This window comes from Harpia harpyja (genome assembly GCF_026419915.1).
Source record: "Harpia harpyja isolate bHarHar1 chromosome 15 unlocalized genomic scaffold, bHarHar1 primary haplotype SUPER_15_unloc_3, whole genome shotgun sequence".
Lineage (NCBI taxonomy): Eukaryota > Metazoa > Chordata > Aves > Accipitriformes > Accipitridae > Harpia > Harpia harpyja.
In genome coordinates, this window is record NW_026293156.1 from 237,737 (window position 1) to 262,393 (window position 24,657).

The following is a 24,657-nucleotide window of genomic DNA, read 5'->3' on the forward strand; positions in this document are numbered from 1 at the left end:
CCTTTTCCTCGACGAGGGCTCGGCTGCTGAAGAAAAAATTTTCGACGAGGGCTCGGCTGCCAGGGACCTTTTCCTCGACGAGGGCTCGGCTGCCGGGGACCTTTTCCTCGACGAGGGCTCGGCTGCCGGGGAACTTTTCCTCGACGAGGGCTCGGCTGCTGAAGAAAAAATTTTCGACGAGGGCTCGGCTGCCAGGGACCTTTTCCTCGACGAGGGCTCGGCTGCCTGGGACCTTTTCCTCGACGAGGGCTCGGCTGCCGGGGAACTTTTCCTCGACGAGGGCTCGGCTGCTGAAGAAAAAATTTTCGACGAGGGCTCGGCTGCCGGGGACCTTTTCCTCGACGAGGGCTCGGCTGACGGGGACCTTTTCCTCGACGAGGGCTCGGCTGCTGATGAAAAAATTTTCGACGAGGGCTCGGCTGCCGGGGACCTTTTCCTCGACGAGGGCTCGGCTGCCGGGGACCTTTTCCTCGACGAGGGCTCGGCTGCTGAAAGAAAATTTTCGACGAGGGCTCGGCTGCCGGGGACCTTTTCCTCGACGAGGGCTCGGCTGCCGGGGACCTTTTCCTCGACGAGGGCTCGGCTGCCGGGGACCTTTTCCTCGACGAGGGCTCGGCTGCCGGGGACCTTTTCCTCGACGAGGGCTCGGCTGCCGGGGACCTTTTCGTCGACGAGGGCTCGGCTGCCGGGGACCTTTTCCTCGACGAGGGCTCGGCTGCCGGGGACCTTTTCCTCGACGAGGGCTCGGCTGCTGAAAGAAAATTTTCGACGAGGGCTCGGCTGCCGGGGACCTTTTCCTCGACGAGGGCTCGGCTGCCGGGGACCTTTTCCTCGACGAGGGCTCGGCTGCCGGGGACCTTTTCCTCGACGAGGGCTCGGCTGCCGGGGACCTTTTCGTCGACGAGGACTCGGCTGCCGGGGACCTTTTCCTCGACGAGGGCTCGGCTGCCGGGGACCTTTTCCTCGACGAGGGCTCGGTTGCCGGGGACCTTTTCCTCGACGAGGGCTCGGCTGCCGGGGACCTTTTCGTCGACGAGGGCTCGGCTGCCGGGGACCTTTTCCTCGACGAGGGCTCGGCTGCCAGGGACCTTTTCCTCGACGAGGGCTCGGCTGCCGGGGACCTTTTCCTCGACGAGGGCTCGGCTGCCGGGGACCTTTTCCTCGACGAGGGCTCGGCTGCCGGGGACCTTTTCCTCGACGAGGGCTCGGCTGCCGGGGACCTTTTCCTCGACGAGGGCTCGGCTGCTGAAGAAAAAATTTTCGACGAGGGCTCGGCTGCCAGGGACCTTTTCCTCGACGAGGGCTCGGCTGCCGGGGACCTTTTCCTCGACGAGGGCTCGGCTGCCGGGGACCTTTTCCTCGACGAGGGCTCGGCTGCCAGGGACCTTTTCCTCGACGAGGGCTCGGCTGCTGAAGAAAAAATTTTCGACGAGGGCTCGGCTGCCGGGGACCTTTTCCTCGACGAGGGCTCGGCTGCCGGGGACCTTTTCCTCGACGAGGGCTCGGCTGCCGGGGACCTTTTCCTCGACGAGGGCTCGGCTGCTGAAGAAAAAATTTTCGACGAGGGCTCGGCTGCCGGGGACCTTTTCCTCGACGAGGGCTCGGCTGCCGGGGACCTTTTCCTCGACGAGGGCTCGGCTGCCGGGGACCTTTTCCTCGACGAGGGCTCGGCTGCTGAAGAAAAAATTTTCGACGAGGGCTCGGCTGCCGGGGACCATTTCCTCGACGAGGGCTCGGCTGCTGATGAAAAAATTTTCGACGAGGGCTCGGCTGCCGGGACCTTTTCCTCGACGAGGGCTCGGCTGCTGAAGAAAAAATTTTCGACGAGGGCTCGGCTGCCAGGGACCTTTTCCTCGACGAGGGCTCGGCTGCCTGGGACCTTTTCCTCGACGAGGGCTCAGCTGCCGGGGAACTTTTCCTCGACGAGGGCTCGGCTGCTGAAGAAAAAATTTTCGACGAGGGCTCGGCTGCCGGGGACCTTTTCCTCGACGAGGGCTCGGCTGCCGGGGACCTTTTCCTCGACGAGGGCTCGGCTGCTGATGAAAAAATTTTCGACGAGGGCTCGGCTGCCGGGACCTTTTCCTCGACGAGGGCTCGGCTGCCAGGGACCTTTTCCTCGACGAGGGCTCGGCTGCTGATGAAAAAATTTTCGACGAGGGCTCGGCTGCCGGGGACCTTTTCCTCGACGAGGGCTCGGCTGCTGAAGAAAAAATTTTCGACGAGGGCTCGGCTGCCGGGGACCTTTTCCTCGACGAGGGCTCGGCTGCCGGGGACCTTTTCCTCGACAAGGGCTCGGCTGCCAGGGACCTTTTCCTCGACGAGGGCTCGGCTGCCGGGGACCTTTTCCTCGACGAGGGCTCGGCTGCCGGGGACCTTTTCCTCGACGAGGGCTCGGTTGCCGGGGACCTTTTCGTCGACGAGGGCTCGGCTGCCGGGGACCTTTTCCTCGACGAGGGCTCGGCTGCCGGGGACCTTTTCCTCGACGAGGGCTCGGCTGCCGGGGACCTTTTCCTCGACGAGGGCTCGGCTGCCGGGGACCTTTTCCTCGACGAGGGCTCGGCTGCTGAAGAAAAAATTTTCGACGAGGGCTCGGCTGCCGGGGACCATTTCCTCGACGAGGGCTCGGCTGCCGGGGACCTTTTCCTCGACGAGGGCTCGGCTGCCGGGGAACTTTTCCTCGACGAGGGCTCGGCTGCTGAAGAAAAAATTTTCGACGAGGGATCGGCTGCCAGGGACCTTTTCCTCGACGAGGGCTCGGCTGCCTGGGACCTTTTCCTCGACGAGGGCTCAGCTGCCGGGGAACTTTTCCTCGACGAGGGCTCGGCTGCTGAAGAAAAAATTTTCGACGAGGGCTCGGCTGCCGGGGACCTTTTCCTCGACGAGGGCTCGGCTGCCGGGGACCTTTTCCTCGACGAGGGCTCGGCTGCTGATGAAAAAATTTTCGACGAGGGCTCGGCTGCCGGGACCTTTTCCTCGACGAGGGCTCGGCTGCCAGGGACCTTTTCCTCGACGAGGGCTCGGCTGCCGGGGACCTTTTCCTCGACGAGGGCTCGGCTGCTGAAGAAAAAATTTTCGACGAGGGCTCGGCTGCCGGGGACCTTTTCCTCGACGAGGGCTCGGCTGCCGGGGACCTTTTCCGCGACGAGGGCTCGGCTGCTAGAAGAAAAAATTTTCGACGAGGGCTCGGCTGCCGGGGACCTTTTCCTCGACGAGGGCTCGGCTGCCGGGGACCTTTTCCTCGATGAGGGCTCGGCTGCTGAAGAAAAAATTTTCGACGAGGGCTCGGCTGCCGGGGACCTTTTCCTCGACGAGGGCTCGGCTGCCGGGGACCTTTTCCTCGACAAGGGCTCGGCTGCCGGGGACCTTTTCCTCGACGAGGGCTCGGCTGCCGGGGACCTTTTCCTCGACGAGGGCTCGGCTGCCGGGGACCTTTTCCACGACGAGGGCTCGGCTGCCGGGGACCTTTTCCTCGACGAGGGCTCGGCTGCCGGGGACCTTTTCCTCGACGAGGGCTCGGCTGCCGGGGACCTTTTCCTCGACGAGGGCTCGGCTGCCGGGGACCTTTTCGTCGACGAGGGCTCGGCTGCCGGGGACCTTTTCCTCGACGAGGGCTCGGCTGCCGGGGACCTTTTCCTCGACGAGGGCTCGGTTGCCGGGGACCTTTTCGTCGACGAGGGCTCGGCTGCCGGGGACCTTTTCCTCGACGAGGGCTCGGCTGCCGGGGACCTTTTCCGCGACGAGGGCTCGGCTGCTGAAGAAAAAATTTTCGACAAGGGCTCGGCTGCCGGGGACCTTTTCCTCGACGAGGGCTCGGCTGCCGGGGACCTTTTCCTCGATGAGGGCTCGGCTGCTGAAGAAAAAATTTTCGACGAGGGCTCGGCTGCCGGGGACCTTTTCCTCGACGAGGGCTCGGCTGCCGGGGACCTTTTCCTCGACAAGGGCTCGGCTGCCGGGGACCTTTTCCTCGACGAGGGCTCGGCTGCCGGGGACCTTTTCCTCGACGAGGGCTCGGCTGCCGGGGACCTTTTCCACGACGAGGGCTCGGCTGCCGGGGACCTTTTCCTCGACGAGGGCTCGGCTGCCGGGGACCTTTTCCTCGACGAGGGCTCGGCTGCCGGGGACCTTTTCGTCGACGAGGGCTCGGCTGCCGGGGACCTTTTCGTCGACGAGGGCTCGGCTGCCGGGGACCTTTTCCTCGACGAGGGCTCGGCTGCCGGGGACCTTTTCCTCGACGAGGGCTCGGCTGCCGGGGACCTTTTCGTCGACGAGGGCTCGGCTGCCGGGGACCTTTTCCTCGACGAGGGCTCGGCTGCCGGGGACCTTTTCCTCGACGAGGGCTCGGCTGCCGGGGACCTTTTCCTCGACGAGGGCTCGGCTGCCGGGGACCTTTTCCTCGACGAGGGCTCGGCTGCTGAAGAAAAAATTTTCAACGAGGGCTCGGCTGCCGGGGACCATTTCCTCGACGAGGGCTCGGCTGCCGGGGACCTTTTCCTCGACGAGGGCTCGGCTGCCGGGGAACTTTTCCTCGACGAGGGCTCGGCTGCTGAAGAAAAAATTTTCGACGAGGGATCGGCTGCCAGGGACCTTTTCCTCGACGAGGGCTCGGCTGCCTGGGACCTTTTCCTCGACGAGGGCTCAGCTGCCGGGGAACTTTTCCTCGACGAGGGCTCGGCTGCTGAAGAAAAAATTTTCGACGAGGGCTCGGCTGCCGGGGACCTTTTCCTCGACGAGGGCTCGGCTGCCGGGGACCTTTTCCTCGACGAGGGCTCGGCTGCTGATGAAAAAATTTTCGACGAGGGCTCGGCTGCCGGGACCTTTTCCTCGACGAGGGCTCGGCTGCCAGGGACCTTTTCCTCGACGAGGGCTCGGCTGCCGGGGACCTTTTCCTCGACGAGGGCTCGGCTGCTGAAGAAAAAATTTTCGACGAGGGCTCGGCTGCCGGGGACCTTTTCCTCGACGAGGGCTCGGCTGCCGGGGACCTTTTCCGCGACGAGGGCTCGGCTGCTGAAGAAAAAATTTTCGACGAGGGCTCGGCTGCCGGGGACCTTTTCCTCGACGAGGGCTCGGCTGCCGGGGACCTTTTCCTCGATGAGGGCTCGACTGCTGAAGAAAAAATTTTCGACGAGGGCTCGGCTGCCGGGGACCTTTTCCTCGACGAGGGCTCGGCTGCCGGGGACCTTTTCCTCGACAAGGGCTCGGCTGCCGGGGACCTTTTCCTCGACGAGGGCTCGGCTGCCGGGGACCTTTTCCTCGACGAGGGCTCGGCTGCCGGGGACCTTTTCCACGACGAGGGCTCGGCTGCCGGGGACCTTTTCCTCGACGAGGGCTCGGCTGCCGGGGACCTTTTCCTCGACGAGGGCTCGGCTGCCGGGGACCTTTTCCTCGACGAGGGCTCGGCTGCCGGGGACCTTTTCGTCGACGAGGGCTCGGCTGCCGGGGACCTTTTCCTCGACGAGGGCTCGGCTGCCGGGGACCTTTTCCTCGACGAGGGCTCGGTTGCCGGGGACCTTTTCCTCGACGAGGGCTCGGCTGCCGGGGACCTTTTCCTCGACGAGGGCTCGGCTGCCGGGGACCTTTTCCTCGACGAGGGCTCGGCTGCCGGGGACCTTTTCCTGGACGAGGTCTCGGCTGCCGGGGACCTTTTCCTCGACGAGGGCTCGGCTGCCGGGGACTTTTTCCTCGACGAGGGCTCGGCTGCCGGGGACCTTTTCCTCGACGAGGGCTCGGCTGCCGGGGACCTTTTCGTCGACGAGGGCTCGGCTGCTGAAGAAAAAATTTTCGACGAGGGCTCGGCTGCCAGGGACCTTTTCCTCGACGAGGGCTCGGCTGCCGGGGACCTTTTCCTCGACGAGGGCTCGGCTGCTGAAGAAAAAATTTTCGACGAGGGCTCGGCTGCCGGGGACCTTTTCCTCGACGAGGGCTCGGCTGCCGGGGACCTTTTCCTCGACGAGGGCTCGGCTGCCAGGGACCTTTTCCTCGACGAGGGCTCGGCTGCCGGGGACCTTTTCCTCGACGAGGGCTCGGCTGCCGGGGACCTTTTCCACGACGAGGGCTCGGCTGCCGGGGACCTTTTCCTCGACGAGGGCTCGGCTGCCGGGGACCTTTTCCACGACGAGGGCTCGGCTGCCGGGGACCTTTTCCTCGACGAGGGCTCGGCTGCCGGGGACCTTTTCGTCGACGAGGGCTCGGCTGCCGGGGACCTTTTCCTCGACGAGGGCTCGGCTGCCGGGGACCTTTTCCTCGACGAGGGCTCGGCTGCCGGGGACCTTTTCCTCGACGAGGGCTCGGCTGCCGGGGACTTTTTCCTCGACGAGGGCTCGGCTGCCGGGGACCTTTTCCTCGACAAGGGCTCGGCTGCCGGGGACCTTTTCCTCGACGAGGGCTCGGCTGCCGGGGACCTTTTCGTCGACGAGGGCTCGGCTGCTGAAGAAAAAATTTTCGACGAGGGCTCGGCTGCCAGGGACCTTTTCCTCGACGAGGGCTCGGCTGCCGGGGACCTTTTCCTCGACGAGGGCTCGGCTGCCGGGGACCTTTTCCTCGACGAGGGCTCGGCTGCCAGGGACCTTTTCCAACACGAGGGCTCGGCTGCTGAAGAAAAAATTTTCGACGAGGGCTCGGCTGCCGGGGACCTTTTCCTCGACGAGGGCTCGGCTGCCGGGGACCTTTTCCTCGACGAGGGCTCGGCTGCCGGGACCTTTTCCTCGACGAGGGCTCGGCTGCTGAAGAAAAAATTTTCGACGAGGGCTCGGCTGCCGGGGACCTTTTCCTCGACGAGGGCTCGGCTGCCTGGGACCTTTTCCTCGACGAGGGCTCGGCTGCCGGGAACCTTTTCCTCGACGAGGGCTCGGCTGCCGGGGACCTTTTCCTCGACGAGGGCTCGGCTGCCGGGGTCCTTTTCCTCGACGAGGGCTCGGCTGCCGGGGACCTTTTCCTCGACGAGGGCTCGGCTGCCGGGGACCTTTTCCTCGACGAGGGCTCGGCTGCTGAAGAAAAAATTTTCGACGAGGGCTCGGCTGCCGGGGACCTTTTCCTCGACGAGGGCTCGGCTGCCGGGGAACTTTTCCTCGACGAGGGCTCGGCTGCCGGGACCTTTTCCTCGACGAGGGCTCGGCTGCTGAAGAAAAAATTTTCGACGAGGGCTCGGCTGCCGGGGACCTTTTCCTCGACGAGGGCTCGGCTGCCTGGGACCTTTTCCTCGACGAGGGCTCGGCTGCCGGGAACCTTTTCCTCGACGAGGGCTCGGCTGCCGGGGACCTTTTCCTCGACGAGGGCTCGGCTGCCGGGGTCCTTTTCCTCGACGAGGGCTCGGCTGCCGGGGACCTTTTCCTCGACGAGGGCTCGGCTGCCGGGGACCTTGTCCTCGACGAGGGCTCGGGTGCTGAAGAAAAAATTTTCGACGAGGGCTCGGCTGCCGGGGACCTTTTCCTCGACGAGGGCTCGGCTGCCGGGGACCTTTTCCTCGACGAGGGCTCGGCTGCTGATGAAAAAATTTTCGACGAGGGCTCGGCTGCCGGGGACCTTTTCCTCGACGAGGGCTCGGCTGCCGGGGACCTTTTCCTTGACGAGGGCTCGGCTGCCGGGGACCTTTTCCTCAACGAGGGCTCGGCTGCTGAAGAAAAAATTTTCGACGAGGGCTCGGCTGCCGGGGACCTTTTCCTCGACGAGGGCTCGGCTGCCGGGGACCTTTTCCGCGACGAGGGCTCGGCTGCTGAAGAAAAAATTTTCGACGAGGGCTCGGCTGCCGGGGACCTTTTCCTCGACGAGGGCTCGGCTGCCGGGGACCTTTTCCTCGATGAGGGCTCGGCTGCTGAAGAAAAAATTTTCGACGAGGGCTCGGCTGCCAGGGACCTTTTCCTCGACGAGGGCTCGGCTGCCGGGGACCTTTTCCTCGACGAGGGCTCGGCTGCCGGGGACCTTTTCCTCGACGAGGGCTCGGCTGCCGGGGACCTTTTCGTCGACGAGGGCTCGGCTGCCGGGGACCTTTTCCTCGACGAGGGCTCGGCTGCCGGGGACCTTTTCCTCGACGAGGGCTCGGCTGCCGGGGACCTTTTCCTCGACGAGGGCTCGGCTGCCGGGGACCTTTTCCTGGACGAGGTCTCGGCTGCCGGGGACCTTTTCCTCGACGAGGGCTCGGCTGCCGGGGACTTTTTCCTCGACGAGGGCTCGGCTGCCGGGGACCTTTTCCTCGACGAGGGCTCGGCTGCCGGGGACCTTTTCGTCGACGAGGGCTCGGCTGCTGAAGAAAAAATTTTCGACGAGGGCTCGGCTGCCAGGGACCTTTTCCTCGACGAGGGCTCGGCTGCCGGGGACCTTTTCCTCGACGAGGGCTCGGCTGCCGGGGACCTTTTCCTCGACGAGGGCTCGGCTGCTGAAGAAAAAATTTTCGACGAGGGCTCGCCTGCCGGGGACCTTTTCCTCGACGAGGGCTCGGCTGCCGGGGACCTTTTCCTCGACGAGGGCTCGGCTGCCAGGGACCTTTTCCTCGACGAGGGCTCGGCTGCCGGGGACCTTTTCCTCGACGAGGGCTCGGCTGCCGGGGACCTTTTCCACGACGAGGGCTCGGCTGCCGGGGACCTTTTCCTCGACGAGGGCTCGGCTGCCGGGGACCTTTTCCACGACGAGGGCTCGGCTGCCGGGGACCTTTTCCTCGACGAGGGCTCGGCTGCCGGGGACCTTTTCGTCGACGAGGGCTCGGCTGCCGGGGACCTTTTCCTCGACGAGGGCTCGGCTGCCGGGGACCTTTTCCTCGACGAGGTCTCGGCTGCCGGGGACCTTTTCCTCGACGAGGGCTCGGCTGCCGGGGACTTTTTCCTCGACGAGGGCTCGGCTGCCGGGGACCTTTTCCTCGACAAGGGCTCGGCTGCCGGGGACCTTTTCCTCGACGAGGGCTCGGCTGCCGGGGACCTTTTCGTCGACGAGGGCTCGGCTGCTGAAGAAAAAATTTTCGACGAGGGCTCGGCTGCCAGGGACCTTTTCCTCGACGAGGGCTCGGCTGCCGGGGACCTTTTCCTCGACGAGGGCTCGGCTGCCGGGGACCTTTTCCTCGACGAGGGCTCGGCTGCCAGGGACCTTTTCCAACACGAGGGCTCGGCTGCTGAAGAAAAAATTTTCGACGAGGGCTCGGCTTCCGGGGACCTTTTCCTCGACGAGGGCTCGGCTGCCTGGGACCTTTTCCTCGACGAGGGCTCGGCTGCCGGGAACCTTTTCCTCGACGAGGGCTCGGCTGCCGGGGACCTTTTCCTCGACGAGGGCTCGGCTGCCGGGGTCCTTTTCCTCGACGAGGGCTCGGCTGCCGGGGACCTTTTCCTCGACGAGGCCTCGGCTGCCGGGGACCTTTTCCTCGACGAGGGCTCGGCTGCTGAAGAAAAAATTTTCGACGAGGGCTCGGCTGCCGGGGACCTTTTCCTCGACGAGGGCTCGGCTGCCGGGGAACTTTTCCTCGACGAGGGCTCGGCTGCCGGGACCTTTTCCTCGACGAGGGCTCGGCTGCTGAAGAAAAAATTTTCGACGAGGGCTCGGCTGCCGGGGACCTTTTCCTCGACGAGGGCTCGGCTGCCGGGGACCTTTTCCTCGACGAGGGCTCGGCTGCCGGGAACCTTTTCCTCGACGAGGGCTCGGCTGCCGGGGACCTTTTCCTCGACGAGGGCTCGGCTGCCGGGGTCCTTTTCCTCGACGAGGGCTCGGCTGCCGGGGACCTTTTCCTCGACGAGGGCTCGGCTGCCGGGGACCTTTTCCTCGACGAGGGCTCGGCTGCTGAAGAAAAAATTTTCGACGAGGGCTCGGCTGCCGGGGACCTTTTCCTCGACGAGGGCTCGGCTGCCGGGGACCTTTTCCTCGACGAGGGCTCGGCTGCTGATGAAAAAATTTTCGACGAGGGCTCGGCTGCCGGGGACCTTTTCCTCGACGAGGGCTCGGCTGCCGGGGACCTTTTCCTTGACGAGGGCTCGGCTGCCGGGGACCATTTCCTCGACGAGGGCTCGGCTGCTGAAGAAAAAATTTTCGACGAGGGCTCGGCTGCCGGGGACCTTTTCCTCGACGAGGGCTCGGCTGCTGAAGAAAAAATTTTCGACGAGGGCTCGGCTGCCAGGGACCTTTTCCTCGACGAGGGCTCGGCTGCCGGGGACCTTTTCCTCGACGAGGGCTCGGCTGCCGGGGACCTTTTCCTCGACGAGGGCTCGGCTGCTGAAGAAAAAATTTTCGACGAGGGCTCGCCTGCCGGGGACCTTTTCCTCGACGAGGGCTCGGCTGCCGGGGACCTTTTCCTCGACGAGGGCTCGGCTGCCAGGGACCTTTTCCTCGACGAGGGCTCGGCTGCCGGGGACCTTTTCCTCGACGAGGGCTCGGCTGCCGGGGACCTTTTCCACGACGAGGGCTCGGCTGCCGGGGACCTTTTCCTCGACGAGGGCTCGGCTGCCGGGGACCTTTTCCACGACGAGGGCTCGGCTGCCGGGGACCTTTTCCTCGACGAGGGCTCGGCTGCCGGGGACCTTTTCGTCGACGAGGGCTCGGCTGCCGGGGACCTTTTCCTCGACGAGGGCTCGGCTGCCGGGGACCTTTTCCTCGACGAGGTCTCGGCTGCCGGGGACCTTTTCCTCGACGAGGGCTCGGCTGCCGGGGACTTTTTCCTCGACGAGGCCTCGGCTGCCGGGGACCTTTTCCTCGACAAGGGCTCGGCTGCCGGGGACCTTTTCCTCGACGAGGGCTCGGCTGCCGGGGACCTTTTCGTCGACGAGGGCTCGGCTGCTGAAGAAAAAATTTTCGACGAGGGCTCGGCTGCCAGGGACCTTTTCCTCGACGAGGGCTCGGCTGCCGGGGACCTTTTCCTCGACGAGGGCTCGGCTGCCGGGGACCTTTTCCTCGACGAGGGCTCGGCTGCCAGGGACCTTTTCCAACACGAGGGCTCGGCTGCTGAAGAAAAAATTTTCGACGAGGGCTCGGCTGCCGGGGACCTTTTCCTCGACGAGGGCTCGGCTGCCGGGGACCTTTTCCTCGACGAGGGCTCGGCTGCCGGGACCTTTTCCTCGACGAGGGCTCGGCTGCTGAAGAAAAAATTTTCGACGAGGGCTCGGCTGCCGGGGACCTTTTCCTCGACGAGGGCTCGGCTGCCTGGGACCTGTTCCTCGACGAGGGCTCGGCTGCCGGGAACCTTTTCCTCGACGAGGGCTCGGCTGCCGGGGACCTTTTCCTCGACGAGGGCTCGGCTGCCGGGGTCCTTTTCCTCGACGAGGGCTCGGCTGCCGGGGACCTTTTCCTCGACGAGGCCTCGGCTGCCGGGGACCTTTTCCTCGACGAGGGCTCGGCTGCTGAAGAAAAAATTTTCGACGAGGGCTCGGCTGCCGGGGACCTTTTCCTCGACGAGGGCTCGGCTGCCGGGGAACTTTTCCTCGACGAGGGCTCGGCTGCCGGGACCTTTTCCTCGACGAGGGCTCGGCTGCTGAAGAAAAAATTTTCGACGAGGGCTCGGCTGCCGGGGACCTTTTCCTCGACGAGGGCTCGGCTGCCGGGGACCTTTTCCTCGACGAGGGCTCGGCTGCCGGGAACCTTTTCCTCGACGAGGGCTCGGCTGCGGGGACCTTTTCCTCGACGAGGGCTCGGCTGCCGGGGTCCTTTTCCTCGACGAGGGCTCGGCTGCCGGGGACCTTTTCCTCGACGAGGGCTCGGCTGCCGGGGACCTTTTCCTCGACGAGGGCTCGGCTGCTGAAGAAAAAATTTTCGACGAGGGCTCGGCTGCCGGGGACCTTTTCCTCGACGAGGGCTCGGCTGCCGGGGACCTTTTCCTCGACGAGGGCTCGGCTGCTGATGAAAAAATTTTCGACGAGGGCTCGGCTGCCGGGGACCTTTTCCTCGACGAGGGCTCGGCTGCCGGGGACCTTTTCCTTGACGAGGGCTCGGCTGCCGGGGACCTTTTCCTCGACGAGGGCTCGGCTGCTGAAGAAAAAATTTTCGACGAGGGCTCGGCTGCCGGGGACCTTTTCCTCGACGAGGGCTTGGCTGCCGGGGACCTTTTCCGCGACGAGGGCTCGGCTGCTGAAGAAAAAATTTTCGACGAGGGCTCGGCTGCCGGGGACCTTTTCCTCGACGAGGGCTCGGCTGCCGGGGACCTTTTCCTCGACGAGGGCTCGGCTGCCGGGGACCTTTTCCTCGACGAGGGCTCGGCTGCTGAAGAAAAAATTTTCGACGAGGGCTCGGCTGCCAGGGACCTTTTCCTCGACGAGGTCTCGGCTGCCGGGGACCTTTTCCTCGACGAGGGCTCGGATGCCGGGGACCTTTTCCTCGACGAGGGCTCGGCTGCCGGGGACCTTTTCCTCGACGAGGGCTCGGCTGCTGAAGAAAAAATTTTCGACGAGGGCTCGGCTGCCAGGGACCTTTTCCTCGACGAGGTCTCGGCTGCCGGGGACCTTTTCCTCGACGAGGGCTCGGCTGCCGGGGACCTTTTCCTCTACAAGGGCTCGGCTGCCGGGGACCTTTTCCTCGACGAGGGCTCGGCTGCCAGGGACCTTTTCCTCGACGAGGGCTCGGCTGCCGGGAATCTTTTCCTCGACGAGGGCTCGGCTGCCGGGGACCTTTTCCTCGACGAGGGCTCGGCTGCCGGGGTCCTTTTCCTCGACGAGGGCTCGGCTGCCGGGGACCTTTTCCTCGACGAGGGCTCGGCTGCCGGGGACCTTTTCCTCGACGAGGGCTCGGCTGCCGGGGACCTTTTCCTCGACGAGGGCTCGGCTGCCGGGGACCTTTTCCTCGACGAGGGCTCAGCTGCCGGGGAACTTTTCCTCGACGAGGGCTCGGCTGCCGGGGAACTTTTCCTCGACGAGGGCTTGGCTGCCGGGGACCTTTTCCTCGACGAGGGCTCGGCTGCTGAAGAAAAAATTTTCGACGAGGGGTCGGCTGCCTGGGACCTTTTCCTCGACGAGGGCTCGGCTGCCGGGAACCTTTTCCTCGACGAGGGCTTGGCTGCCGGGGACCTTTTCCTCGACGAGGGCTCGGCTGCCGGGGTCCTTTTCCTCGACGAGGGCTCGGCTGCCGGGGACCTTTTCCTCGACGAGGGCTCGGCTGCCGGGGACCTTTTCCTCGACGAGGGCTCGGCTGCCGGGGACCTTTTCCTCGACGAGGGCTCGGCTGCTGAAGAAAAAATTTTCGACGAGGGCTCGGCTGCCGGGGACCTTTTCCTCGACGAGGGCTCGGCTGCCTGGGACCTTTTCCTCGACGAGGACTCGGCTGCCGGGAACCTTTTCCTCGACGAGGGCTCGGCTGCCGGGGACCTTTTCCTCGACGAGGGCTCGGCTGCCGGGGACCTTTTCCTCGACGAGGGCTCGGCTGCTGAAGAAAAAATTTTCGACGAGGGCTCGGCAGCCGGGGACCTTTTCCTCGACGAGGGCTCGGCTGCCGGGGACCTTTACCTCGACGAGGGCTCGGCTGCCGGGGACCTTTTCCTCGACGAGGGCTCGGCTCCCGGGGACCTTTTCCTCGACGAGGGCTCGGCTGCCGGGGACCTTTTCCTCGACGAGGGCTCGGCTGCAGGGGACCTTTTCCTCGACGAGGGCTCGGCTGCCGGGGACCTTTTCCTCGACGAGGGCTCGGCTGCCGGGGACCTTTTCCTCGACGAGGGCTCGGCTGCTGAAGAAAAAATTTTCGACGAGGGCTTGGCTGCCAGGGACCTTTTCCTCGACGAGGTCTCGGCTGCCGGGGACCTTTTCCTCGACGAGGGCTCGGATGCCGGGGACCTTTTCCTCGACGAGGGCTCGGCTGCCGGGGACCTTTTCCTCGACGAGGGCTCGGCTGCTGAAGAAAAAATTTTCGACGAGGGCTCGGCTGCCAGGGACCTTTTCCTCGACGAGGTCTCGGCTGCCGGGGACCTTTTCCTCGACGAGGGCTCGGCTGCCGGGGACCTTTTCCTCGACGAGGGCTCGGCTGCCGGGGACCTTTTCCTCGACGAGGGCTCGGCTGCCAGGGACCTTTTCCTCGACGAGGGCTCGGCTGCTGAAGAAAAAATTTTCGACGAGGGCTCGGCTGCCAGGGACCTTTTCCTCGACGAGGGCTCGGCTGCCGGGGACCTTTTCCTCGACGAGGGCTCGGCTGCCGGGGACCTTTTCCTCGACGAGGGCTTGGCTGCCAGGGACCTTTTCCAAGACGAGGGCTCGGCTGCTGAAGAAAAAATTTTCGACGAGGGCTCGGCTGACGGGGACCTTTTCCTCGACGAGGGCTCGGCTGCCGGGGACCTTTTCCTCGACGAGGGCTCGGCTGCCGGGGACCTTTTCCTCGACGAGGGCTCGGCTGCTGAAGAAAAAATTTTCGACGAGGGCTCGGCTGCCGGGGACCTTTTCCTCGACGAGGGCTCGGCTGCCTGGGACCTTTTCCTCGACGAGGGCTCGGCTGCCGGGAATCTTTTCCTCGACGAGGGCTCGGCTGCCGGGGACCTTTTCCTCGACGAGGGCTCGGCTGCCGGGGTCCTTTTCCTCGACGAGGGCTCAGCTGCCGGGGACCTTTTCCTCGACGAGGGCTCGGCTGCCGGGGACCTTTTCCTCGACGAGGGCTCGGCTGCCGGGGACCTTTTCCTCGACGAGGGCTCGGCTGCCGGGGAACTTTTCCTCGACGAGGGCTCGGCTGCCGGGGAACTTTTCCTCGACGAGGGCTTGGCTGCCGGGGACCTTTTCCTCGACGAGGGCTCGGCTGCTGAAGAAAAAATTTTCGACGAGGGGTCGGCTGCCGGGGACCTTTTCCTCGACGAGGGCAAGGCAGCCTGGCACCTTTTCCTCGACGAGGGCTCGGCTGCCGGGGACCTTTTCCTCGACGAGGGCTCGGCTGCCGGGGACCTTTTCCTCGACGAGGGCTCGGCTGCCAAAGATAAAAATTTCAAGGAGGGCTCGGCTGCCGGGGACCTTTTCCTTGACGAGGGCTCGGCTGCCGGGGACCTTTTCCTCGACGAGGGCTCGGCTGCCAAAGGTAAAAATTTTAAGGAGGGCTCGGCTGCCGGGGACCTTTTCCTCGATGAGGTCTCGGCTGCCAAAGATAAAAATTTCAAGGAGGGCTCGGCTGCCGGGGACCTTTTCCTCGACGAGGGCTCGGCTGCCGGGGTCCTTTTTTTCGACGAGGGCTCGGCTGCCGGGGTCCTTTTCCTCGACGAGGTCTCGGCTGCCAAAGATAAAAATTTCAAGGAGGGCTCGGCTGCCGGGGACCTTTTCCTCGACGAGGGCTCGGCTGCCGGGGACCTTTTCCTCGACGAGGGCTCGGCTGCCAAAGATGAAAATTTCAAGGAGGGCTCGGCTGCCGGGGACCTTTTCCTCGACGAGGGCTCGCCTGCCGGGGACCTTTTCCTCGACGAGGGCAAGGCTGCCGGGGACCTTTTCCTCGACGAGGGCTCGGCTGCCGGGGACCTTTTCCTCGACGAGGGCAAGGCTGCCGGGGACCTATTCCTCGACGAGGGCTCGGCTGCCAAAGATAAAAATTTCAAGGAGGGGTCGGCTGCCGGGGACCCTTTCCTCGACGAGGGCTCGGCTGCCGGGGACCTTTTCCTCGATGAGGGCTCGGCTGCCGGGGTCCTTTTCCTCGACGAGGGCTCGGCTGCCGGGGTCCTTTTCCTCGAAGAGGGCTCGGCTGCCAAAGATAAAAATTTCAAGGAGGGCTCGGCTGCCGGGGACCTTTTCCTTGACGAGGGCTCGGCTGCCGGGGACCTTTTCCTCGACGAGGGCTCGGCTGCCGGGGACCTTTTCCTCGACGAGGGCTCGGCTGCCTGGGACCTTTTCCTTGACGAGGTCTCGGTTGCCGGGGACCTTTTCCTCGACGAGGGCTCGGCTGCCGGGGACCTTTTCCTCGACGAGGGCTCGGCTGCCAAAAAAAATTTTTGACGAGGTCTCGGCTGCCGGGGACCTTTTCCTCGACGAGGTCTCGGCTGCCGGGGACCTTTTCCTCGACGAGGGCTCAGCTGCCGGGGACCTTTTCCTCGACGAGGGCTCGGCTGCCAAAGATAAAAATTTCAAGGAGGGCTCGGCTGCCGGGGACCTTTTCCTCGACGAGGGCTCGGCTGCCGGGGACCTTTTCCTCGACGAGGGCTCGGCTGCCAAAGATAAAAATTTCAAGGAGGGCTCAGCTGCCGGGGACCTTTTCCTCGACGAGGGCTCGGCTGCCGGGGACCTTTTCCTCGACGAGGGCTCGGCTGCCGGGGACCTTTTCCTCGACGAGGGCTCGGCTGCCGGGGACCTTTTCCTCGACGAGGGCTCGGCTGCCAAAGATGAAAATCTCAAGGAGGGCTCGGCTGCCGGGGACCTTTTCCTCGACGAGGGCTCGGCTGCCGGGGACCTTTTCCTCGACGAGGGCAAGGCAGCCTGGGACCTTTTCCTCGACGAGGGCAAGGCTGCCTGGGACCTTTTCCTCGACGAGGGCTCGGCTGCCGGGAATCTTTTCCTCGACGAGGGCTCGGCTGCCGGGGACCTTTTCCTCGACGAGGGCTCGGCTGCCGGGGTCCTTTTCCTCGACGAGGGCTCAGCTGCCGGGGACCTTTTCCTCGACGAGGGCTCGGCTGCCGGGGACCTTTTCCTCGACGAGGGCTCGGCTGCCGGGGACCTTTTCCTCGACGAGGGGTCGGCTGCCGGGGACCTTTTCCTCGACGAGGGCTCGGCTGCCGGGGACCTTTTCCTCGACGAGGGCTCGGCTGCCGGGGACCTTTTCCTCGACGAGGGCTCGGCTGCCAAAGATAAAAATTTCAAGGAGGGCTCGGCTGCCGGGGACCTTTTCCTTGACGAGGGCTCGGCTGCCGGGGACCTTTTCCTCGACGAGGGCTCGGCTGCCAAAGGTAAAAATTTTAAGGAGGGCTCGGCTGCCGGGGACCTTTTCCTCGATGAGGTCTCGGCTGCCAAAGATAAAAATTTCAAGGAGGGCTCGGCTGCCGGGGACCTTTTCCTCGACGAGGGCTCGGCTGCCGGGGTCCTTTTTTTCGACGAGGGCTCGGCTGCCGGGGTCCTTTTCCTCGACGAGGTCTCGGCTGCCAAAGATAAAAATTTCAAGGAGGGCTCGGCTGCCGGGGACCTTTTCCTCGACGAGGGCTCGGCTGCCGGGGACCTTTTCCTCGACGAGGGCTCGGCTGCCAAAGATGAAAATTTCAAGGAGGGCTCGGCTGCCGGGGACCTTTTCCTCGACGAGGGCTCGCCTGCCGGGGACCTTTTCCTCGACGAGGGCAAGGCTGCCGGGGACCTTTTCCTCGACGAGGGCTCGGCTGCCGGGGACCTTTTCCTCGACGAGGGCAAGGCTGCCGGGGACCTATTCCTCGACGAGGGCTCGGCTGCCAAAGATAAAAATTTCAAGGAGGGGTCGGCTGCCGGGGACCCTTTCCTCGACGAGGGCTCGGCTGCCGGGGACCTTTTCCTCGATGAGGGCTCGGCTGCCGGGGTCCTTTTCCTCGACGAGGGCTCGGCTGCCGGGGTCCTTTTCCTCGAAGAGGGCTCGGCTGCCAAAGATAAAAATTTCAAGGAGGGCTCGGCTGCCGGGGACCTTTTCCTTGACGAGGGCTCGGCTGCCGGGGACCTTTTCCTCGACGAGGGCTCGGCTGCCGGGGACCTTTTCCTCGACGAGGGCTCGGCTGCTGGGAACCTTTTCCTCGACGAGGGCTCGGCTGCCGGGGACCTTTTCCTCGACGAGGGCTCGGCTGCCGGGAACCTTTTCCTCGACGAGGGCTCGGCTGCCTGGGACCTTTTCCTTGACGAGGTCTCGGTTGCCGGGGACCTTTTCCTCGACGAGGGCTCGGCTGCCGGGGACCTTTTCCTCGACGAGGGCTCGGCTGCCAAAAAAAATTTTTGACGAGGTCTCGGCTGCCGGGGACCTTTTCCTCGACGAGGTCTCGGCTGCCGGGGACCTTTTCCTCGACGAGGGCTCAGCTGCCGGGGACCTTTTCCTCGACGAGGGCTCGGCTGCCAAAGATAAAAATTTCAAGGAGGGCTCGGCTGCCGGGGACCTTTTCCTCGACGAGGGCTCGGCTGCCGGGGACCTTTTCCTCGACGAGGGCTCGGCTGCCAAAGATAAAAATTTCAAGGAGGGCTCAGCTGCCGGGGACCTTTTCCTCGACGAGGGCTCGGCTGCCGGGGACCTTTTCCTCGACGAGGGCTCGGCTGCCGGGGACCTTTTCCTCGACGAGGGCTCGGCTGCCGGGGACCTTTTCCTCGACGAGGGCTCGGCTGCCAAAGATGAAAATCTCAAGGAGGGCTCGGCTGCCGGGGACCTTTTCCTCGACGAGGGCTCGGCTGCCGGGGACCTTTTCCTCGACGAGGGCAAGGCAGCCTGGGACCTTTTCCTCGACGAGGGCAAGGCTGCCGGGGACCTTTTCCTCGACGAGGGCTCGACTGCCGGGGACCTTTTCCTCGACGAGGGCTCGGCTGCCGGGGACCTTTTCCTCGACGAGGGCTCTGCTGCCAAAGATAAAAATTTCAAGGAGGGCTCGGCTGCCGGGGACCTTTTCCTCGACGAGGGCTCGGCTGCCGGGGACCTTTTCCTCGATGAGGGCTCGGCTGCCGGGGAGCTTTTCCTAGACTAAAGCTCGGCTGCCGGGGTCCTTTTCCTCGACGAGGGCTCGGCTGCCGGGGACCTTTTCCTCGACGAGGGCTTGGCTGCCAAAGATAAAAATTTCAAGGAGGGCTCGGCTGCCGGGGACCTTTTCCTCGACGAGGGCTCGGCTGCCGGGGACCTTTTCCTCGACGAGGGCTCGGCTGCCGGGGACCTTTTCCTCGACGAGGGCTCGGCTGCCGGGAACCTTTTCCTCGACGAGGGCTCGGCTGCCGGGGACCTCTTCCTCGACGAGGGCTCGGCTGCCGTGGACATTTTCCTCGACGAGGGCTCGGCTGCCGGGGACCTTTTCCTCGACGAGGGCTCGGCTGCCAAAGATAAAAATTTCAAGGAGGGCTCGGCTGCCGGGGACCTTTTCCTCGACTAGGGCTCGGCTGCCGGGGACCTTTTCCTCGACGAGGGCTCGGATGCCTGGGACCTTTTCCTCGACGAGGGCTCGGCTGCCGGGGACCTTTTCCTCGACGAGGGCTCGGCTGCCGGGGACCTTTTCCTCGACGAGGGCTCGGCTGCCGGGGACCTTTTCCTCGACGAGGGCTCGGCTGCTGGGAACCTTTTCCTCGACGAGGGCTCGGCTGCCGGGGACCTTTTCCTCGACGAGGGCTCGGCTGCCGGGAACCTTTTCCTCGACGAGGGCTCGGCTGCCTGGGACCTTTTCCTTGACGAGGTCTCGGTTGCCGGGGACCTTTTCCTCGACGAGGGCTCGGCTGCCGGGGACCTTTTCCTCGACGAGGGCTCGGCTGCCAAAAAAAATTTTTGACGAGGTCTCGGCTGCCGGGGACCTTTTCCTCGACGAGGTCTCGGCTGCCGGGGACCTTTTCCTCGACGAGGGCTCAGCTGCCGGGGACCTTTTCCTCGACGAGGGCTCGGCTGCCAAAGATAAAAATTTCAAGGAGGGCTCGGCTGCCGGGGACCTTTTCCTCGACGAGGGCTCGGCTGCCGGGGACCTTTTCCTCGACGAGGGCTCGGCTGCCAAAGATAAAAATTTCAAGGAGGGCTCAGCTGCCGGGGACCTTTTCCTCGACGAGGGCTCGGCTGCCGGGGACCTTTTCCTCGACGAGGGCTCGGCTGCCGGGGACCTTTTCCTCGACGAGGGCTCGGCTGCCGGGGACCTTTTCCTCGAGGAGGGCTCGGCTGCCAAAGATGAAAATCTCAAGGAGGGCTCGGCTGCCGGGGACCTTTTCCTCGACGAGGGCTCGGCTGCCGGGGACCTTTTCCTCGACGAGGGCAAGGCAGCCTGGGACCTTTTCCTCGACGAGGGCAAGGCTGCCGGGGACCTTTTCCTCGACGAGGGCTCGACTGCCGGGGACCTTTTCCTCGACGAGGGCTCGGCTGCCGGGGACCTTTTCCTCGACGAGGGCTCTGCTGCCAAAGATAAAAATTTCAAGGAGGGCTCGGCTGCCGGGGACCTTTTCCTCGACGAGGGCTCGGCTGCCGGGGACCTTTTCCTCGATGAGGGCTCGGCTGCCGGGGAGCTTTTCCTAGACGAAAGCTCGGCTGCCGGGGTCCTTTTCCTCGACGAGGGCTCGGCTGCCGGGGACCTTTTCCTCGACGAGGGCTTGGCTGCCAAAGATAAAAATTTCAAGGAGGGCTCGGCTGCCGGGGACCTTTTCCTCGACGAGGGCTCGGCTGCCGGGGACCTTTTCCTCGACGAGGGCTCGGCTGCCGGGGACCTTTTCCTCGACGAGGGCTCGGCTGCCGGGAACCTTTTCCTCGACGAGGGCTCGGCTGCCGGGGACCTCTTCCTCGACGAGGGCTCGGCTGCCGTGGACATTTTCCTCGACGAGGGCTCGGCTGCCGGGGACCTTTTCCTCGACGAGGGCTCGGCTGCCAAAGATAAAAATTTCAAGGAGGGCTCGGCTGCCGGGGACCTTTTCCTCGACTAGGGCTCGGCTGCCGGGGACCTTTTCCTCGACGAGGGCTCGGATGCCTGGGACCTTTTCCTCGACGAGGGCTCGGCTGCCGGGGACCTTTTCCTCGACGAGGGCTCGGCTGCCGGGGACCTTTTCCTCGAAGAGGGCTTGGCTGCCAAAGGTAAAAATTTTAAGGAGGGCTCAGCTGCCGGGGACCTTTTCCTCGACGAGGGCTCGGCTGCCACAGATAAAAATTTCAAGGAGGGATCGGCTGCCGGGGACCTTTTCCTCGACGAGGGCTCGGATGCCGGGGACTTTTTCCTCGACGAGGGCAAGGCAGCCGGGGACATTTTCCTCGACGAGGGCAAGGCTGCCGGGGACCTTTTCCTCGACGAGGGCTCGGCTGCCGGGGACCTTTTCCTCGACGAGGGCTCGGCTGCCAAAGTTGAAAATTTCAAGGAGGGCTCGGCTGCCGGGGACCTTTTCCTCGACGAGGGCTCGGCTGCCGGGGACCTTTTCCTCGACGAGGGCAAGGCAGCCTGGCACCTTTTCCTCGACGAGGGCTCGGCTGCCGGGGACCTTTTCCTTGACGAGGGCTCGGCTGCCGGGGACCTTTTCCTCGACGAGGGCTCGGCTGCCGGGGACCTTTTCCTCGATGAGGGCTCGGCTGCCAAAGATAAAAATTTCAAGGAGGGCTCGGCTGCCGGGGACCTTTTCCTCGACGAGGGCTCGGCTGCCGGGGACCATTTCCTCGATGAGGGCTCGGCTGCCGGGGTCCTTTTCCTCGACGAGGGTTCGGCTGCCGGGGTCCTTTTCCTCGACGAGGGCTCGGCTGCCAAAGATCAAAATTTCAAGGAGGGCTAGGCTGCCGGGGACCTTTTCCTCGACGAGGGCTCGGCTGCCAAAGATAAAAATTTCAAGGAGGGCTCGGCTGCCGGGGACCTTTTCCTCGACGAGGGCTCGGCTGCCGGGGACCTTTTCCTCGACGAGGGCTCGGCTGCCAAAGGTAAAAATTTTAAGGAGGGCTCGGCTGCCGGGGACCTTTTCCTCGATGAGGGCTCGGCTGCCGGGGAACTTTTCCTCGACGAGGGCTCAGCTGCCGGGGTCCTTTTTTTCGACGAGGGCTCGGCTGCCGGGGTCCTTTTCCTCGACGAGGTCTCGGCTGCCAAAGATAAAAATTTCAAGGAGGGCTCGGCTGCCGGGGACCTTTTCCTCGACGAGGGCTCGGCTGCCGGGGACCTTTTCCTCGACGAGGGCTCGGCTGCCAAAGATGAAAATTTCAAGGAGGGCTCGGCTGCCGGGGACCTTTTCCTCGACGAGGGCTCGCCTGCCGGGGACCTTTTCCTCGACGAGGGCAAGGCTGCCGGGGACCTTTTCCTCGACGAGGGCTCGGCTGCCGGGGACCTTTTCCTCGACGAGGGCTCGGCTGCCGGGGACCTATTCCTCGACGAGGGCTCGGCTGCCAAAGATAAAAATTTCAAGGAGGGGTCGGCTGCCGGGGACCCTTTCCTCGACGAGGGCTCGGCTGCCGGGGTCCTTTTCCTCGACGAGGGCTCGGCTGCCGGGGTCCTTTTCCTCGAAGAGGGCTCGGCTGCCAAAGATAAAAATTTCAAGGAGGGCTCGGCTGCCGGGGACCTTTTCCTTGACGAGGGCTCGGCTGCCGGGGACCTTTTCCTCGACGAGGGCTCGGCTGCCGGGGACCTTTTCCTCGACGAGGGCTCGGCTGCCGGGAACCTTTTCCTCGACGAGGGCTCGGCTGCCTGGGACCTTTTCCTTGACGAGGGCTCGGTTGCCGGGGACCTTTTCCTCGACGAGGGCTCGGCTGCCGGGGACCTTTTCCTCGACGAGGGCTCGGCTGCCAAAAAAAATTTTTGACGAGGTCTCGGCTGCCGGGGACCTTTTCCTCGACGAGGTCTCGGCTGCCGGGGACCTTTTCCTCGACGAGGTCTCGGCTGCCGGGGACCTTTTCCTCGACGAGGGCTCGGCTGCCGGGGACCTTTTCCTCGACGAGGGCTCGGCTGCTGAAGAAAAAATTTTTGACGAGGTCTCGGCTGCCGGGGACCTTTTCCTCGACGAGGGCTCGGCTGCCGAATAAAAAATTTTTGACGAGGGCTCGGCTGCCGAAGAGAAAATTTTTGACGAGTGCTGGGCTGCCGAACAAAAAATTTTTGACGAGGGTACGGCTGCCGGGGACCTTTTCCTCGATGAGGGATTGGCTGCCGGGGACCTTTTCCTCGACGAGGGCTCGGCTGCCAAAGATAAAAATTTCAAGGAGGGCTCGGCTGCCGGGGACCTTTTCCTCGACGAGGGCTCGGCTGCCGGGGACCTTTTCCTCGACGAGGGCTCGGCTGCCAAAGATAAAAATTTCAAGGAGGGCTCAGCTGCCGGGGACCTTTTCCTCGACGAGGGCTCGGCTGCCGGGGACCTTTTCCTCGACGAGGGCTCGGCTGCCGGGGACCTTTTCCTTGACGAGGGCTCGGCTGCCAAAGATAAAAATTTCAAGGAGGGCTCGGCTGCCGGGGACCTTTTCCTCGACGAGGGCTTGGCTGCCGGGGAACTTTTCCTCGACGAGTGCTCGGCTGCCGGGGTCCTTTTCCTCGACGAGGGCTCGGTTGCCAAAGATAAAAATTTCAAGGAGGGCTCAGCTGCCGGGGACCTTTTCCTCGACGAGGGCTCGGCTGCCGGGGACCTCTTCCTCGATGAGGGCTCGTTTGCCAAAGATAAAAATTTCAAGGAGGGCTCAGCTGCCGGGGACCTTTTCCTCGACGAGGGCTCGGCTGCCGGGGACCTTTTCCTCGACGAGGGCTCGGCTGCCGGGGTCCTTTTCCTCGACGAGGGCTCGGCTGCCAAAGATAAAAATTTCAAGGAGGGCTCGGCAGCCGGGGACCCTTTCCTCGACGAGGGCTCGGCTGCCGGGGACCTCTTCCTCGACGAGGGCTCGGCTGCCGGGGACCTTTTCCTCGACGAGGGCTCCGCTGCCGGGGACCTTTTCCTCGACGAGGGCTCGGCTGCCGGGGTCCTTTTCCTCGACGAGGGCTCGGCTGCCAAAGATAAAAATTTCAAGGAGGGCTCGGCTGCCGGGGACCTTATCCTCGACGAGGGCTCGGCTGCCGGGGACCTTTTCCTCGACGAGGGCTCGGCTGCCGGGGACCTTTTCCTCGACGAGGGCTCGGCTGCCAAAGATAAAAATTTCAAGGAGGGCTCAGCTGCCGGGGACCTTTTCCTCGACGAGGGCTCGGCTGCCGGGGACCTTTTCCTCGACGAGGGCTCGGCTGCCGGGGACCTTTTCCTTGACGAGGGCTCGGCTGCCAAAGATAAAAATTTCAAGGAGGGCTCGGCTGCCGGGGACCTTTTCCTCGACGAGGGCTTGGCTGCCGGGGACCTTTTCCTCGACGAGTGCTCGGCTGCCGGGGTCCTTTTCCTCGACGAGGGCTCGGCTGCCAAAGATAAAAATTTCAAGGAGGGCTCAGCTGCCAGGGACCTTTTCCTCGACGAGGGCTCGGATGCCGGGGACCTCTTCCTCGATGAGGGCTCGGTTGCCAAAGATAAAAATTTCAAGGAGGGCTCAGCTGCCGGGGACCTTTTCCTCGACGAGGGCTCGGCTGCCGGGGACCTTTTCCTCGACGAGGGCTCGGCTGCCGGGGTCCTTTTCCTCGACGAGGGCTCGGCTGCCAAAGATAAAAATTTCAAGGAGGGATCGGCTGCCGGGGACCTTTTCCTCGACGAGGGCTCGGCTGCCGGGGACCTCTTCCTCGACGAGGGCTCGGCTGCCGGGGACCTTTTCCTCGACGAGGGCTCGGCTGCCGGGGACCTTTTCCTCGACGAGGGCTCGGCTGCCAAAGATAAAAATTTCAAGGAGGGCTCGGCTGCCGGGGACCTTTTCCTCGACGAGGGCTCGGCTGCCGGGGACCTTTTCCTCGACGAGGGCTCGGCTGCCAAAGATAAAAATTTCAAGGAGGGCTCGGCTGCCGGGGACCTTTTCCTCGACGAGGGCTCGGCTGCCGAAGAAAAAATTTTTGACAAGGGCTCGGCTGCCGGGGACCTTTTCCTCGACGAGGGCTCGGCTGCCGGGGACCTTTTCCTCGACGAGGGCTCGGCTGCCAAAGATAAAAATTTCAAGGAGGGCTCGGCTGCCGGGGACCTTTTCCTCGACGAGGGCTCGGTTGCCGGGGACCTTTTCCTCGACGAGGGCTCGGCTGCCAGGGACCTTTTCCTCGACGAGGGCTCGGCTGCCAAAGAAAAAATTTTTGACGAGGTCTCGGCT